At 38.0% G+C, this 18,901-nt stretch overlaps 1 long non-coding RNA gene across 1 annotated transcript in view; it reads right to left on the bottom strand.

Annotated features, from left to right (window-relative positions):
• Positions 1-18,901, bottom strand: part of LOC113254888 (uncharacterized) — a 164,287-nt gene that overhangs the window by 115,802 nt on the left and 29,584 nt on the right. Inside the window, exon 2 of the long non-coding RNA XR_003316005.3 lies at positions 9,015-9,231. This is a non-coding gene — a long non-coding RNA (uncharacterized LOC113254888). The remainder of the gene's footprint in view (positions 1-9,014; positions 9,232-18,901) is intronic.

Genomic DNA, 18,901 nt, shown 5'->3' with positions numbered 1-18,901 from the left:
GATAGTTATAGATATTTATTCTTATTTTTAAAGGATTTTATTTATTTATTTATTTGACAGAGAGCACACACACAAACAGGGGGAACAGTGGGCAGAGGGAGAGGGAGAAGCAGGCTCCCCACAAAGCAGGGAGCCCAATGCAGGACTTGATCCCAGGACCCTGGGATCATGACCTGATCTGGAAGCAGACGCTTAGCCAACTGAGCCACCCAGGCGCCCTGCTTATATTTATAAAGCAAGCTGCATTGAGGGAACTAGAAGAAATACAAAGACTGATCAATGAAGCAATTGGAGAAACTGAGGAATTATGTTCACTCGCAGGAATTGGGGAATGTTTCTTGAAAGAGATTTTGAACCCTTGAGGATGGGTAAGTGTCCTTGGTGTGAATATATATAGTTCATAAGAAAGAAGAGGCAAGGACAAAGCCAAGGTGACAGAAAAGAGTGTGCTATAGGGAAAGTGGACAAAGTAGGCACATTTGGCTCAGCATCATGTAGCAGAAGTGACTGGGATAAGAGTCAAGAAGGGAAAGTTGGCTCCCATAAACACCCAAGTCAGGAGGCCATATTTGAGTCAGAAGTAGAGAGCCACTGAAGAGTTTTGAGTAGCAAAATGACTATCACAACCATATTTAAGAAAAAAATTGCCTGGCACTTATATATTTTGAAGAGATGAAGAGGGAAGATATGATAAATTAGGAAACAGGGAAATTAGAAATTTATCTCTTTAAGAAAGAAGGTATTAAGTAGGGCCTGAAGAGAAATAGTGAGAATAGAAAAAAGAAGCTAGATGTGTGTTTATTCCTTGTCATGGTTAGTCATCATTTTCTTGTGGTTGGCAAAGCACTTCTCTATGTGTGGAAATAAGATGGTTCCCATGAGTGATGGGCCATCATGGAATGTTGCAGAGGTAGTTCAGTTAGTTGATGTTGATGTATTTCCTGCAAAGTCCGGCTTACTCATTAGCGTTCGTGTATTTACTGCAGAAAACACATACATATATATACACTAAGTTGTTGTGGGTTGGGTTTTTTTTTGGTTTTTGGTTTTGTTTTTTGCTTTTTGTTTTTAGGAACCAGAATGAAGTGGGAAGATACTATGGAATGTGGAAAGACAGAATACTAATGAAAATTAAACATTCAAAATGTTTGGCCTTTAATGAGATACTACAGATCAATGGAAACGAGATCCCAGGGCTTCGAAGTCAAAGCGTTATTCAGAGGTTCACGTATTGTAAAAACATGCTGAAAGGGAAAGAAAATAGGAACTCTGTCCTAGAAAGCATGTAGGATAATTTATTCGATGAACATTTAATAACTCTATATCCGGCGCTGTGCTTGGTTCTGAGAATAAAACAAGGATGGCCATCCAGACCCTTACACAGTTCATCATTGAGAGTGATGAATAGTAGCCATGGTGGAAAATAGGGAGAATAGGGCATGAATGAATGGATTTGAAGCATGTTGAACTAGAATAATCAAAAAGGTAAGAAATTCTGTCTCAGAAGTATTTATCTTTTAAGAGAAGATTCTCTCGTAGGCACTTTTATTCATCCAACTTCTGGATGGGGAGGTTTCATTTTGTTTCCTGAAGAAGACCATCATCTGACAGAATGTGGGAAATGTCAGGCAAACCTGAAAGGATGATCTGGGGGAGGAGGCAGGAATCATTCGTGATGCCAGGAAGCCTGGAGCTTGGGAGAGTGAAGGGGTGAGGGAGGATATCAGCGCCCGTCCCCCCCTCCATCTACAGGGAAAGAAGCCTGCCCCCTCCGTGGACTCACTTCCCTTTGTGTGTACCCTATCCCACATACACATTTGGTAGTTGGTGGAAAGAAAGGGGGAAAGGAAAGGAAAGGAAAGAAAGTTTACGTCAAGTTTCCACACTTTCAGAATCCAGGCTGAACACAGCCATCAGGAAAAAAACAAAGTACCAACTCCTCTTTTCTTAAATATCCCCTTGCTTCTTGAATCCAACTCCCCTCTCCTTTATCTCAAACCCTGTCCTTCCTCACAGTGAGTTCTGGAGACTAGTCATGTTTCTACAGACTACCTCATTTTTTTCATTTGTAAATGTAAATTAGAATTCCTCACCCTTAACTTTTTTTTCACAGATTTAATAGGTATATTCCTTTAAATGTTCTGTGCTCCTTTGTAAGAATTGCAGCACAAGGTTAATGCTGCCCAAGAAAAATAGGTTTTATTTTCACTTTTTTTTTTTTTTCTGCTTCACAGTACCATGCTAAATATATTACTCCACAGCAGAGTTCTCAACCTTGGCTGCACATTAGAATAATTTGGGGACCTTTTAAAAATCCCAATGTATAAGCTACACCAAAGGATCTGGGGGGTGAAACTCAGGCACCAGTATTTCTAAGGCTCCCCAGGTCATTCCAATGTGCAGCCAGGATTAAGAAGCACTAATCAGCCGCAACACCTAATTACCTCCCAATTCCCCAAACTGGCATTTATTTTTATGATTCTGGTATCCACACTGTTTTCTTGGTATCAAATGCCTTTCCTTATTTACCTCCTAAAACAAAACAAAACCAAACCTGCACCGCCATCAAAACCCCCTCCCTTACAAAGTCCTCTTTCCTTCCCCATCGCCAGTCTGACCTTCGTTGTCCCTTCCCCTCACTGCCTCCAAGCAACTTGTATCCATCCGAACACACCCACCACTGGGCTTAGGACTCTAGATACTTATGGGCATGGCTTTTTCCCAATAAATTTCAAGCTACTTAAGATAAGGATTGGGGCTTTTTCACTTGCACGTAGTGAATATTCAATAAATATTTCGAAATCAAATTAAAATCGCCAAAAATAAATAATATAAATAAACCTATACTTTTCCCATATATAGTGTGGGTAATGACTTGCGCCTTCTATTAAAAATGAGTTCCTTGGAAAAGCCATAATACCATTTCTTCTAAAGCATGAGATATGATTTACTATTCCTGGCAACAGCTGCCGCTTCTCAATGATAACTTCGAAGTCAGTGATAACATAATTCAGCAGGCATGGTGATTCTCGATCTACACGTGACACCATATGCACGGGCTGCAATATAGAATTACTTCCTGCTCTTACAAATAACAGGCCAGGTTTTATTTTGTAAATCTTCACTTCCATTAAATGAGCATTGGCCAAAGCATCTAAGTCCTCCCAGGGTAATGGCTACAGACTGAGGAGGAGGCAGGGGGTGGGGAGGGGGGTGGGGGGAAAAGGGGGCGGGTAAGGAAGGGGAGAGGGAGGGTGTTGTGAGTGTAATGTGCACAAACCCCATCCTGGAAGAGACAATTTCGGCGTGGCCAAAACCTCTTCCCTGCATTCCAAGCGTCCCTGTCTTTCCTCTCTGCTCCCACTGAAAACCCGGATTTAGTTCTATCTCAGTGCTCTGACTGCCTCCACGATCAAATGGGGACCGACTTGAAAGCAAATATCATGTTTTACTCATTTTTTCCTACATAGCACTTGCCTATCACGGTTCCTATCACACAACAGGAGTCAAAAAATATTTCTTGAGTCAGCAATTGAACCAAAGGAAGAACTTTGAGTTGATAAAAGTAGGTATTTGTATGAAAAGTTCTGTCTCAAAAATGTTCCCGTCTGTCGCCTGTAGAAAGCCAGCCCCGATTCCTGCCCCACCCACAAGTACGGCAACTGGAACAGGTACCCGATTAGATAGGAACACCTAAGGGAAAGACAACTAAATACATAAGTGAAAGATCGAGCAAATATTATTTAAGTGATAGGAGTTATAAATTTCACTTGCCTGTTCAAAAATCTTAAGAATTTACAGTTAACCTAACGGTCCAGAACAATGAGGTATGTGAAGAACCTACTTTGGATGGGAAACTTAAGGGAATGCAAAAAACCTTGATGATCGAGATCGATGATACTTAATATAATATTTTCAAAAATCAAAATCAGTGAAAAAATCCATTATGAACAATTATAAGGACATAATACATATAGGATAGATTTGTAGTGTATTAACATTATCATATCATTAGCAATATCATACCAAGATAGTATATGAGCATTATTACATAATGCTATTAATAGATCCCCCAGCATGATAATAACAGCCCACAGGTTTTGGTGCACATAGCTTTGAAATTGTAACCAGGGCTACACAGGCATGGCCTGCTTTATGAAAAGAAACAGTTTAACACCAAAGCTCGTTGTGGGTGATTTTTCATAAGCAGGAGCAAATAATTTTTCATGTTTGGGTTTTAATTAGTGGTCAAAGTCTATGAGAACCAAACTGAGGGCCTCAGAGGGGAGGAGGGTGGGGGAATGGGATAGACCGGTGATGGGTAGTAAGGAGGGCACGTATTGCATGGTGCACTGGGTGTTATACGCAACTAATGAATCATCGAGCTTTACATCGGTAACTGGGGATGTACTGTATGGTGACTAACATAATATAATAAAAAATCATTAATTAAATAAAAAAATGGAAAAAAAATAGTGGTCAAAGTATCTGATGTGTTAGATAAGAAGTTGATACTGCCCCTACTGTGATGTTCTAACAAGTATTTATATATTGAAAGCCTTAGGCTTTCACTTCACCATTCACTCTATCATTTCTTGAGTGTCTAGCACTGTGCTCAGCACTGAGGCTAACGCACTGGCCAGCTAGGTGCAGACACCCTTGTCAGCAAACGCCAGAATACTGAGAATGATTCAAGAGAAAGCAGTGAGGTTACCATGGAGACAGGAAAGGCTTCTCCCTAGGGAAAGGATACAGGGACAAACTGAAAAAAAAATTCAGGTCAGGGTGATGCATAGTTAACATTATTTCTCAAAACTGCATTTTCCCCCATCAGGTAGTTGGCAATATGTATTAAACACTTTAAAATTTGGAGTAATTTTGATGATTTCCATTTCAAGGAAATTAATTCAAAGAAATCTTAATAAATGTGTGTTAAGATTTCTCTCCATGAAAGTCCATCATAGTACCTTCTATAATATAATAAAAATAAATGAATAAACTTAACTGCCACTGATATGGTATTATTGAGTTACATACATTGTATATGGAATATTTGCAGTGCTTAAAAATATGTTGGTAAGAAATCAGTAATGACACAGAATGGTACACACACCTGCTACTTTTCAAAGTGTGATCCGTAGACTAGCAGCATTCTCCAGGAGCTTGTGAGACATACGGATTCTCAGGCCCCAGCCCAGACCTACTGAATCAAACTCTGCATTTTAACAAGTCTAAGTGATTCTTATGTGCATTCAAGCTTGAGAAGCACTGGTACGTGCCATATTTTTTTAAGCAAAAGAAAAATATATATATTATGATTCCACTTTTGACTCCCCAAAGTTTGACTCAATGAATAGAAAAAAGAGTGACTAGACACACATCAAAATGTACACGTGATCATCTCTGGGGAAATGGGCTTTTTCTTTTCTTTTTTCTTATCTTTTCTAAATATTCAACTACAAATATGTATTACATTTGTTATAAGAAAAAAAGTGATTTTTATAAATGTATTCTCTCTGTTGCTTTTCTTTTAAAATGATTGTTCATAGTGATTTTTTTTTCCTATAAGATAAAAATTCAGGTCAGGTACAAGTTGAGGTCTGCAAAATTGAAAATATAATTTCACATCAATAAGTTCTAGGAGCATACATCTAGTATTGCGATTTTAAACGTTTCTTTGCATTGTTTCCATAAGAATATTTGTCTCTTTATATCCATGTTTCTTGCTTTTCTGCCTGTTAAAGTTATGACTACATTTGTAAAGCATCACACCTATCACCAGTTTATGTAATCCCTCAGATAGTACTTGAACCTCACCCTCTCCCCTGATGTCATCCTAAAACTAAGATATGAAAAGTTTCTACTTTTTCCTTTCATTTTATTCTAGGACTTGAAAAGCCTCCTTTCAAGACAAGTGTAATTAGCATACCCAGCTGTTACTAGTATGAAAACCCTCTTCGGGCTATTTTTAATCCTATCCTATTCTTAGAGGATTCTGAGGTTAGAGGACACAGGAGGTATCGTATTTGAAGCCAAGGCATGAAGGAGGAAAGGTCTCTGCCTGGAGAGCTGCTCGGGTGGGTCCGGTAGACATAGAGAAGACGGAAGACAAAAAGAATGGAGCTATCAGAAGAAAATTAAAAGGGCCTGCTTCCAAAGCTTGCCTTTAACAGTCCCCGCTCATTTCAAGACATTTCGGGAATACAAGCAAAATCCCATTTCAGTGCAAACCTTTTCAATGTAACATTTTGTTAATGAATCAGCGCACATGTCCTCTGAGAAGGGACATAGTAATTGTGCTTTGCTCATCTCGTTCCATGGATCTTATAGAACAAGCAACAAGCCCCATCAATGTAGCAGGCTGATTAGTGTAAGCCTTGCCCTGCTGGGCATCTCTGCTCTTTTCTGTAGCAGGGAATTTAAGCAATAGCAATGGGAAGATAAATGAGACCAAGAGGATGCCCTTCAGAGGAGTCCCAGGTGGAGGAGATGAGAAAGATGATTGGAAAAAATGTTAGAAGAAATGGAGAGCAAGTACCATTTATGGACCATCTAAAAGGTAGGCTTTTGCATATATCATCTCATTTAATCTTCCTAACAGATTGTACCGTAAGCTGGCTCACACTCAGCAGGTTCGTAACTGTCTCCTAGGCCCATCTAGTGAATGGTGGAATGAGAATTCCATTTAGCCCTAGTTAATTCCAAAGTCCATCTTCCTTCCACAAAGACACAAAGCCTCAAGAAGCGATTCTTCTGATTATGACTCATTTACTGTATCCCAAAAAGCTTTTAACTTAAAAACATTTCCCAAAGCAAGATTTCTGCCATCCGTGATTCACAGACTATCTTCCATCAGTTATACCCCAGGTATCATGTTAAAATGCAGATTCCTGATTCCATTCTCTTAGAGGCAGGTGGTCTAAGTGGGGCATAGGAATCTGTATTTTAAATGTCTCCCAACCAGTTCTATGCAGACCACAGGCAGCCTGCCTAGGAAGGATATAATCTACCTATCATTGAAAGGAGACCCTTTGTCACTGCTGGAGCAAAGCCCGTCTTTGCGCATCGACATAACATGTCTGTTAACTCTGCTCGCTCCTCTTGGTCTGCACCTGTATTTCACTGCCTGGTTCAAGGCTCTCTGAGATAGAGGACGAGGATCTGAAGTGAGAAGAATAGAGGTCGAGTCTTAAACCTCGCCATTAACAAGTGACGCTAGGTAAAGAAGTAGCAACTTCTCTGAACCTTAGCTTACTGGTCTTTAACGTAGAGAAAATATTTCCTGCTTCGGCCTCCTCACATGAGGAGCGTGAGGAACTAGGAAGAGGACTTACCTAACATGGACTCATAGACTATTACTAATTTTCCATACAGATGTTAGGAATTGGGTGAACAGTAGGGGCTGTGGAAAATGAAAAGAACCCCGGACTTTAAGTCAGACGTGAGTCACAACTCCGACTCTGCCTCTCACAAGCTCTCACTTTGAATCTGTAACCTCCTAGAGCCTGTTTCCTTTTATGTAAAAAGAGAATAACAAATATGTATGCCCAGGAGCAGGGATGGAAGTAACCTGCACATCCAACAGCAGGAGACTAGCTACGTTAAGGAGGCTTTGTCCGTGCTGTCAGAGAGGAGCGCCTTCTCTCCACTTCTGGTGCCTGTGGAAAGCATCCCCATGGCCTCTCTCCTGCTTTTGAGTCACTCTACCCCTGAAAAGGTGGCCTAACATCTGTGTGGCAGATCTTGGCTTGGCTTTATCCTTTTCATTTTGGGAACTGAGCTAAGCTACATAGGTGGGCTTTGAGTACATAGGCTCAGTATTTACAAGCCTGCTTGACTAGTCACATAAACGACAGCCTCCATCTGCAATAAAATTACATCTGTAGTCTCCATTTGTTTCCTTCTCAAATTGTTCAGAACCCCGGAGACAGGGGAAGACGGATGCTACTTATTGGATCCTCTCAAAACTCCAACACATATTTTGAAAGCTATGTTGTATCAAAAAAAAAAAAAAAAAAAAGAGGTAAAGCCCTATGTACCTCCTGTCATGGAAATTATCTTGGGATATTTTAAGTGAAAACTCTCAGGTCCAGAACAGGTTAGTGTGTTCCCATTTGTATAAAAATATAGGATGCATTCACAGAGAAGTATACACACATTTAATCAGAAAATTAACAAAAAAAAATACGGAAGAAACTATTTACTCTGGTTTCTCTGGGGGATGGAAACTGAAAATGTGAGGTGAGATATATATGCTCTAACATGATTTTAACTTGTAGCTACACTTGTATTATGTTTTAAATTAAAACATATATAAAAAATTCACATCCATCGCATTGTTGTGTGGAGGAATAAACAGTATTGCACAGGTAAATAAAACCTGCATCAAGAGGCAGTAAGTTCAGCTTCTTTAGTTTCCCACCAGGATGTCAGCCCCCCTTGCAAACACTATCCCTCTGGACTTGTAGGTCACTTTCTTAGAGCACTACACTCTGAATTCTCAGCCTTAGCTGTGCCCCTGGTCATCAGGGGGTCTACCGCACCAGAAAGCGAGCCACAGGACAGCAAGGGGCCCGGAAGCACAGCCCTTCCAGCACCCAGCCCAGCCTCTGACCAGAGAGGAGAGCCAACATGTGTTTGTACCACTGAGTAGCACACAAGACTTTCAGTGCCTAAGCCAACCATCTACTCTAGTTGTCATGGAGCTGGAGGTGGGATAAAGAAAGCCTTCTCATGCCTCCCCTGAGCAGGAAGCATGGCTTCAAAGGGCAGCCGAGAGCCCGCCCCCCCCCCCCCCCAGGAACTCAGCATGTGACATTATGCGCAAAATCACCACATGTGTGCTCTCATACCATCATCTCCTCACACGGAAATCTTAAATGGAAACATATGGCCAGCACAAAATGAATCTGACTTTCTTCCCTCTGTGTGTTTTTAAGAAAGTGTAAAATAAAAATTACCAAAGGATTGTAAAATGGGCTGCAAGCTCATTGGAAGGTTGTTTGTTTGTTTACCTCGGACGTGGTTTAGGAAGTTACACACTGGGGCAGAGAAGCTTGGCTGACGTCCATCTTAGGTAACGGTGCATTCCGGTTGAAGGATCATAGGCCAGGAAGTCGTGTGGAATGGCTGCAAGTCATGATTCCAAACCCCGGGGTCTGTGGCACATGCTCTCCAAGCCATTTCCACTGCTCGGAAATGAGAGTAGTACTTGCCTTGAGGGTATAGTACCTGTAAAGTATGAGAGAGATGCCTTATATATGGTAATAATTATTAACACAGAAATTAACTTACAAAAATTAATAGAACTGACTATGACTAATCATCCATTCAGTTATTCATCTTGTTTCCCTCCCCTGCCCCACTGCTCTGTAATCTCTTAGAGGGCAGAAATTTCTTTTGCTCATTTTTATGACCCTAGCACTGAGCACATTGTCTTATTTATAGCTCACTTCCCAATAAAGGAGAAAGAGAATTGGAAATAACTTCAAACCATGCTAACCAATGTCATTTCCAATCATACTCAACATGAACCCATGGAACAAGGCATTAGTCTCTTCCCTCTTCCTTTTCACATAACACACTCAATGCTGAGAAAGGGAAAAACATCAGGCCAACTGCACCTTAACTCCTGTATGATTTCCAAGAATTAGCTAGAAGCACGATCCTTGAGTTGAGAAACCAAATAATTACCAAATTATTAAACCTTAGCAATATGCAATTTAAATCTCCCTGCTTTAAACTTAGGTCTGCTTTTGGGAGGTCAAGTTATGTTTTAAATAACTTATTCTGGAACACAGAAACAGAAAGTTCCAAAATAATTACAGTATAAAATTTGTTCTTGCTAAACAGTGTTTGCAATAGAAAGCCGATCATTTCAATTCTCCCAAAATATACTAAACTTCAGTGTGCCAGGCAATACGAGACACAGAAAAACCCCAACATGAGTAAGACATGCTCCTATTCCAAAAATATTATGCTTACCACCTAATAAAATGACCCTACATCTTCCTTCTCTATTTTTGTTTCTCTAAATTTGTAAAGGACTTAATTATTAGGCTGTTAGGCTGCTATCAACCCCTCCTGCCTCACTAATCCACATATGTAATAGAATTCTATATGACACAAAATGATTTTTTAGAATTCCTTATCAATCAATGAGTATTCATTTTGCAACTAAAATACTATGAGCCTGGCTTTGCTAAAACATAGATTCACAGTTTACATGTGCCTGGAATTCCTACAACACGTGTAGGTGTTAACCTATATAGTTTTTAAGTTATGTACCTAAAAGCAAGGCAATATTTATCTTTAAACATACTAAAATACAATGTGATATCTATTTATTTAAGTTAAAATGGACTTTTTGTTGAGATATCATTTACATAGGGTGTACAATTTGATAAATTTGACAAATGCATATACGTGAAGAAATGCTACATTCCTGGGGCACCTGGGTGGCTCAGTCGTTAAGCATCTGCCTTCGGCTCAGGGCGTGATCCCAGGGTCCTGGGATCCAGCCCCACATCAGGCTCCCTGCTCTGCTGCAAGCCTGCTTCTTCCTCTCCCACTCCCGCTGCTTGTGTTCCCTCTCTCGCTGGCTATCTCTCTCTCTGTCAAATAAATAAAATCTTAAAAAAAAAAAAAAAGAAAAGAAATGCTACATTCCTAACAAGTCAGAAATCTATCACCCCAGGAAGTTCCCTCCTGCCACATCCCAATCAGTCCCCACCCTTACACTCTTCAGAGGCAACTGCTGTTCTAATGTTTGTTACTCTGTATTAGATTTGGAACATCATATAATCATATAGTATGCACGCTTTCGTGTTAGGTTTTCTTTGCTCAACATTTTGTCTTTGACATTTATCCATGTTTTTGTAGTTCTTTGTCATTGTTGAGTAATACTCCATTGTAGGGACATACTACAATTTATTTATCCGTTCTCCTGTTGGTGGATATCTAGGTTATTTCTTGTTGTGAGCTATTATGAACGAAGAAGCTGTATCCTTTTGAAAATCTTTGTGTATGTGTATATGTTTTGCGTCTCTTGCATAAATACCTAGGAAGAAAATCCTTGAGAGGCAGTGTAGGTTATGTTTAACTTTATGAGCAATTGACAAGGAGTTTTGAACTTCTACAGGCAATGTTTAAGAATTCTGTTTATGGGGGCACCTGGGTGGCTCATTTGTTAAGCCTCTTCCTTAGGCTCAGGTCATGATCCCAGGGTCCTGGAGATCGAGCCCTGTATTAGGCTTCCTTCTCCGCGAGCCTGCTTCTCACTATCTCTGCTTGCCACTCCCCCTGTTGTGCTCTCTGTCAAATAAATAAATAAAATCTTAAAAAAAAAAAAAAAAGAATTCTGTTTATGCCCTACACTTGTCAAAACTTGATTTGTCAATCTTTTCATTTTAGTCTTCCCTGAAAACAATGATGTTGAATACTTGTTCACATGCTTACAGACCAATTGTATATGTTTCCTTTTTGAATTGTTGGTTCATGACTTTTGCCCACTTTAATTGGTTTTTTTTTTTTTTTGTCTGTTAATTCTGTTGTTGAAATTCTTCATTTATGTCTTTTGTTAGCTACAGGATTGTAAATACTTTCTCCTAGGCTGTAGTTTATTCATTTTCAAAAACATGTCTTTTGATGAGAAGAGTTTTCAATTTTGATGAAATGCAATTTACCAGTTTTTCTTCTATAGATAATACTTTCTATGAACCATCAAAAAATGTGTACATACTCCAAGGTCATGAATATGCTTTCTCCTATAATTTCTTCTAGAGGCTTTATATGTTTTAACTTTTATATTTTTATTGGTTGTGATGATTAATTTTATGCATCAACCTGACAGGCTACAGGGTGCCCAGATAGCTGGTAAAATACTTCTGGGTGTGTCTGTGAGGCAGTTTCTGGAATAGATTAGCATTTGAATTGATAGACTGAGTGAAGAAGATCACATTCATTAATGTAGGTGGCATCATCCAATTCGCTGAAGGCCTTCATAGAACAAAAAGGAAAAAGAGTGTATTTGTTCTCTCTTTTTGAGCTGGGACATCTATCTTTTCCTGCTCTTGGATATCAGTGCTCCTGATTCTCAGATCTTTGGATTCAACCAAAATTTACAATAACTGCCTCCCAGGTTTACAGATTCCATGCCTTGAGTATGTTAATAAATACAGATTCATTCTCTTTGATATATGTAGATCAATTCAGATTTTCTAATTTTTCTCATAGCCGTATTGGTGATTTACATCTTTTGAGGAATTTGTCCTTGCCATCTAAATTGTAGTATTATAAAAAATTGCTTGTAATCTTATTCTCTTAATATCAGTAGGATAGGAGACATGTTGTTTATTTAATTATGGACATTTGCAATTTGTGGTTTTTTTTTCTTGAACAGTCTAGCTAGTGTGTATCAATTTTATTGATCTTTTCCAGGAATCAGTGTTTTGTTTCATTGATTTTCCCTATTGTTTGTTTCTTACCACCTCATTGATTTCTACTCTTATCCTTATTATTTCCTTCCTTCTACTTATTTTACATTCAATTTGCTCTTTTTCTAGCTTCTTAAGGTAGAAGCTTAAAGCATTGATTATAAATCATTGTTATATTCTAATCTAAGCGTTTAAAGCTATAAATTTTTTGCTAAGCAATATTTTTGTGGCATCCCACAAATTGTAATATGTTGTGTTTATATTCTCATTTATTTTTAAATATTTTAAATATTGATTTTGATTTCTTTGACGGGGCATTTGGATGTTTCTTCATTTATAAATGTTTGGAAACATTTTTGCTATTGATTTCTAATTCAATTTCACTGTAGTGAAAGAAGATAGATACTTTTAAATTTATGGCTTGCTTCATGACTCAGCACATGTTTTATCTTGGTTAATGTTCTGTGTTTTCTGGAAAATAGTATACATTTTCTTATAAATATATTTCTTGTAAATATCAGTTGTGTTTTAATTCAATCAATAATATTGTTTAAATCTTCTATATCCTCACCAATTATTTTGGTATAGTTGTTCTAACGGTTACTGAAAATGTATTAAAATTTTGATGTCCACGTGTGGATTTGTCTATTTCTCCATTTTATTCTGTCCATTTTTGCCTCATATATTTTGAAGTTCTATTACTAGTTGCATAAACATTTGAGATTGTTATGTCTTATTTTGACTTCTTGGTGATCGTCCCTCTTTATTTCCCTCTTTATTTCTGGTCATATTTTTTCTCCTGATATCTACTTTGTTTAATATCAATATAGTCACTCCAGATTTCTTGTGATTTTTTTTCATGCTATGTTACCTTACTTTTAACCTATCTAAGTCTTTGTAGTGCATAAAGTTGGGTCATGATCTTTTGACCAGTCTGACAAACATTTAGTTATAGAGTTTACTCTAATTACATTTAATACAAATATGAATGTGGTTTTGTGTCTTTTTTTCTTACTATTTGTTTCCTGTTTGTCCCACTTATATTTAGCTTTCTTTCCTGCCTTCTGTTGGATATATTAAACATTTCGTAGCCCCATTTATCCCTTCTAATTTCGTTAACATTTTAATAGTTTATTTTATTTATTTTATTTTTTTCCTAATTTTTATTTAAATTCTATTTAGTTAACATACAGTGCAATGTTGGTTTCAGGAGTAGAATCCAATGATTCATCACTTACATACAACACCCAGTGCTCATGATATCAAGTGCCCTCCTTAATACCATCACCCATCTAGCCCATTGGCCATTCACCCATCTCCCTCCATCACCCCTTGCTTTGTTCTCTGTCTTTAAGGGTCTCTTATGGTTTGTTTCCCTCTCTCTTTTTTCTTGGTCCCCCCCCCCCAGATGTTCATCTGTTTTGTTTCTTAAATTCCACATATGAGTAAAATCATACGGTATTTATCTTTCTCTGACTGGCTTGTTTCACTTAGAATATACTCTAGCTTCATCCACATTATTGCAAATGGCAAGATTTCATTCTTTTTGATGGTTTGAGTAATATTCCATTATATACCATTACATATATCTCTTTATCCGTTCATCAGTCAATGGACATTTGGACTCTCTCCATAGTTTGACTATTGTTGATAATGCTGCTATAAACATCAGGATACATGTACCCCTTCAAATCTGTACTCTGTATCCTTTGGCTAAATACCTAGTAGTGCAGTTGCTGGGTCATAGGGTAGCTCTATTTTCAACTTTCTGAGGAACCTCCATACTGTTCTCCAGAGTGGCTGCACGAGTTTGCATTCCCACCAATAGTGCAAGAGGGTTCTCCTCTCTCTGCATCCTCAACAACACCTGTTGTTTCTCATGTTGTTAATTTTAGCCATCCTGACAGGTGTGAGTTGGTATCTCATTGTGGTTTTGATTTGTATTTCCCTGATGCTAAATGATGTTGAGCATCTTTTCATGTGTCTGTTAGCCATTTGGATGTCTTCTTTGGGAAAATGTCATTCATGTCTTCTGCCCCTTTCTCAACTGGATTATTTGTTTTTCAGATGTTGAGTTTGAGAAGTTCTTTATAGATTTTGGATACTAACCTTTTTTCAGATATGTTGTTTGCAAATATCTTCTCCCATTCTGTAGGCTGCCTTTTAGTGTTGTTGATTGTTTCCTTCACTGTGCAGAAGCTTTTTATCTTAATGAAGTCCCAATAGATCATTTTCCTTTTGTATCCCTTGCCTCTGGCAAGGTGTCTAGTAAGAAGTTGCTATGGCTAAGGTCAAAGATGTTGCTGCCTATGTTCTCCTCTAGGATTTTGATGGCTTCCTGTCTCACATGTAGGTTTTTCACCCATTTTGAGTCTATTTTTCTGTATATTGTAAAAAAGTGGTTCAGTTTCCTTCTTCTGCTTGTTGCTGTCCAGTGTTCCCAACACCATTTGTTGAAGAGACTGTCTTTTTTCCATGGGATATTCTTTCCTTCTTTGTCAAATAGTAGTTGACCATATGGTTGTGGGTCCATTTCTGGGTTCTCTATTCTGTTCCATTGATCTGTGTGTCTGTTTTTTTTTATTATTATTATTATATTTTTTATTATATTATGTTAGTCACCGTACAGTACATCCCTGGTTATTTATGTAAAGTTCGATGATTCATTAGTTGCGTATAACACCCAGTGCACCATGCAATACGTGCCCTCCTTACTACCCATCACCAGCCTATCCCATTCCCCCATCCCCCTCCCCTCTGAAGCCCTCAGTTTGTTTCTCAGAGTCCATAGTCTCTCATGCTTCATTCCCCCTTCTGATAACCCCCCTTTTCTTTATCCCTTTCTTCTCCTACCGATCTTCCTAGTTCTTATGTTCCATAGATGAGAGAAACCATATAATTGTCTTTCTCTGCTTGACTTATTTCACTTAGCATTATCTCCTCCAGTGCCGTCCATGTTGCAGTAAATGTTGAGAAATCGTTCTTTTTGATAGCTGAGTAATATTCCATTGTATATATGGACCACATCTTAATCCAGTCATCTGTTGAAGGGCATCTCGGCTCCTTCCACAATTTAGCTATTGTAGACAATGCTACTATGAACATTGGGGTGCATATGGCCCTTCCCTTCACTATGTCTGTATCTTTGGGGTAAATACCCAGTGGTGCAATGGCTGGATCATAGGGTAGCTCAATTTTTAACTTTTTAAGGGACCTCCACACTGTTTTCCAGAGTGGCTGTACCAACTTGCATTCCCACCAACAATGCAGGAGAGGATGTGGAGAAAGGGGATGTGGGAATGCAAGTTGCTATGTGTCTGTTTTTGTGCCAGTACCACACTGTCTTGATGACTACAGCTTTGTAATATTTCTTGAAATCTGGAATTATGATGCCTCCAGTTTTGTTCTTCTTTTTCAGGATTGCTTTGGCTATTTGGGGTCTCTTGTGGTTCCATACAAATTTTAGGACTGTTTGTTCTAGGTCTGTGAAAAGTGCTGGGTAATTTAACAGGTATTTCTAGGATTTTAATAGTTTCTGTATGGATTACAATGTGCATCCTCAACTTAATCTATCTTGAACATAATACCTCTTAACATACAAGAACCTTACAACAGTGTGCTTCCATTTACTTTCTTCCATTCTTTGCAGTAGCTGTTGCCATATATTTCATTCCTACATATGTTATAAAGCCCGTGTTACATTATATTTGGATTTTCTTGTCTGTTTTAAATAGTAACTGTCATTTAAAATAATTTAAAATGAAAATTAATTTATTTTTATTTTCTAGATATTTATCACTTCAGGTGCTCTTTATTCATTTGTATGATCTGAATTCTCTACCTTTCAGTCTGAAGAAATTTCCTTAATATTTTTTTATTGTAGAGACCTGCTTTGGTAAATTCTCTCAGGCTTTTTTTTTTTTTTTTGATAGTGTCTTTATTTCACCTTTAATTTCAAAGAATATTTTACTGCAAATAGAATTCTAGACAGATGGGGTTCTTTTCTTTCAGTATTTTAGAGATATTGCTTCACCGTCTCCTGGCTTGCTTCCTTTTTGATAAGAAGCTCATGCTCATTTTTACGTTTGATCTCCAGAAGATAATCTCTTCTTTTCTGTATGCATTTAAGGTTTTCTTTTTATGTTTGGTTTTCACGGATTCGACTATGAATTGCTTAGGTGTGACTGCTTTTCTCCTGATTACAGGCCATATTTTCCTGATTCTTCACATGTCAAGCAATTTTGTTGAGATTCTGGATTTTTATTGTCTTCTTTAAAGAGTTTTAAGTTTTGTATTGTTAGCAAATTAATTTACTGGTAGATTCTCTTGATCCTGTTGAGGCCTATATTTATATTTTATTAGGTTGGGTCTAGAGTGGTTCTTACTATTCCTAAGGTAAGGCCTTTCTGCAGTCTCAGGTGAATTCCCAAGTTGCAACCTGGCTACTTTGACCCCAAGGTCTCCTAACACAGTGAAATCTTTAGAATCACCTGTTTATCTCACACACACCAATAGCCATTCTCTCCCAGACCTCATAGAGTCATACCTTATGTGTACACATCTTAGTATTCAGCCAAAGACTCAAGAGAACCCCCAATGAAGAGTTCTGAAGCTCTTTCTCTAGACTATTCCTTTTCTTCAAAACCCTGCCCCAAAAATTCCAACTGTCTCAGCAGCCCCAAATTATGGTCTCTGTTTTCTACATCTCATAAGACCACTTCTCTCTCTTTGGGCTCTACAACCTGCAGCTGTAATTTTGAAAGTGTCCCCGTGAAAAAAGTCTGGGTAAATATGGAGCTCATCTCAGGTATAGCCCTTTTGTCAGTGATTACAGTCCTGTGCTATATATTGTCCAGGTATATGGAAATATTTGCTTCATATAGGTTTTTTAGTCTAGGAGGGTAAATCTGATACATATTAGTCCACCGAGGCTAGAATTGGAAGCCTAGATCTAAACTATATAGTTATGACTAAAGGTGAAAGAAGAGCTATAAGAAATCTTTAATAAAAATAGTTACTAGTATTATGTTAAGTAACAAAAAAATTATATGATACTATTATTCCAAAAATGAGGAAATAGACTGAGAGAGGTTAATTGAGGTCAATTGGTAAATGGCAAAGCCAGTGTTTGAACCAAGAGAAGTTTTACTTCACAGACACATTTTCCCTACTAACCACAAAGTCAAAGCAGGTTTCTAAGAGAAATGGAGGCTTGAACCGGGCTTTGCAGAATTGGTGGGCTTTGGGTTGGTGAACAAGTTAGTGGGAGCAGAATGACATGCCAGGTAAAGGGAACAGAATATGGTGGGAAACAGATGAGAGCAAGACAAGAGAGGCAAGATTTTGTGTGGACATATTAGAGACAAAGTTGAATAGCTTGTGTGAGGTCAGTTTATAGAGGATAATATAACTTGGGCAAAAAAGAAAAGAGAAAGTAGGAAGAGAGGAAGGAAGAGAAGGATGGAAGGAAAGACAAAGAGAGAGAAAAGAAATAGTACTACCTTATTAAGATGTTTTAAATTATAGTTTATATTTTAGTCACAGATTTTTTTTTTACGTTCACTGGGAACTACACAATTATACACACTTTCTCTGATAACACTCTTATATTATAGAATCTTTCCTTTCTATGTTTATAGCTTCGTGAACACTGTAGTCTCTGCCAGTCATATTTACACAGATGATTAAAGAAGTTGAAAAGAGAAGGCAAAAGGGAAAAGGTGAATTTTACCTTTATTTTTTTCTATTCATGTCTGGTTGGTTTTCATAGTAATGTAAAGAGTGTCTCTAAGCCTCCTCAAATATCAAAAAGACTAGAGTCGCTGAAATTCCCTTTCTGAGATCACAAGAGATATCTTGCCTCTCCTCATTTAGCTAAAATATTATCTACAAAGTCTTTCTTTCAACTCATGACCTCCTCATCCACAAGGATCACAATCTATTTACAACTATTATTGGAGCCATCTCTCTGCTGGAGGCAGGGTCACAAACCTGCCTTCCCAATCCTAACTTGTGAAGAGAATTCCCATTCTTCAGCTGTACAGAATTGCTTTCTTTGCATGGAAACTAACTTTAAAGATGACTATATGTTTGGTATTGAAGATCTGAAATTTCTTAAAAGATTTACAGGATGGCTTTGATCTTTCTAAATGATATTTAGGATTTGACTGCTTTAGCACCGTCCTCCTCAGTGTACTGATAATACCAGTATCAGCTAAGATACACTGAGCACTTTCTATGTACCAGGAACCATGATCTTTACAAGAATTATCTCATTGAATCCTCACAACAGCAGTAGGAAATGGGTTCTATTATCATCATCCCCATTTCATAAATGAAGAAACTGAAGTCTGGAATACTTGAGTAACTTGTTCAAGAATACACAGTAGTAAATTGCTACATTAAGAGTTGAACTCAGAATTTCAAAGACTTGAAGAAGATAAAACCCAATCCCTAAGCATAGATAA

Source organism: Ursus arctos, unplaced genomic scaffold, assembly GCF_023065955.2.
Source record: "Ursus arctos isolate Adak ecotype North America unplaced genomic scaffold, UrsArc2.0 scaffold_4, whole genome shotgun sequence".
Classification (NCBI taxonomy): Eukaryota; Metazoa; Chordata; class Mammalia; order Carnivora; family Ursidae; genus Ursus; species Ursus arctos.
The sequence above is the reverse complement of the archived record's forward strand: the minus strand, read 5'-3'. Positions and strand labels throughout refer to the sequence as shown.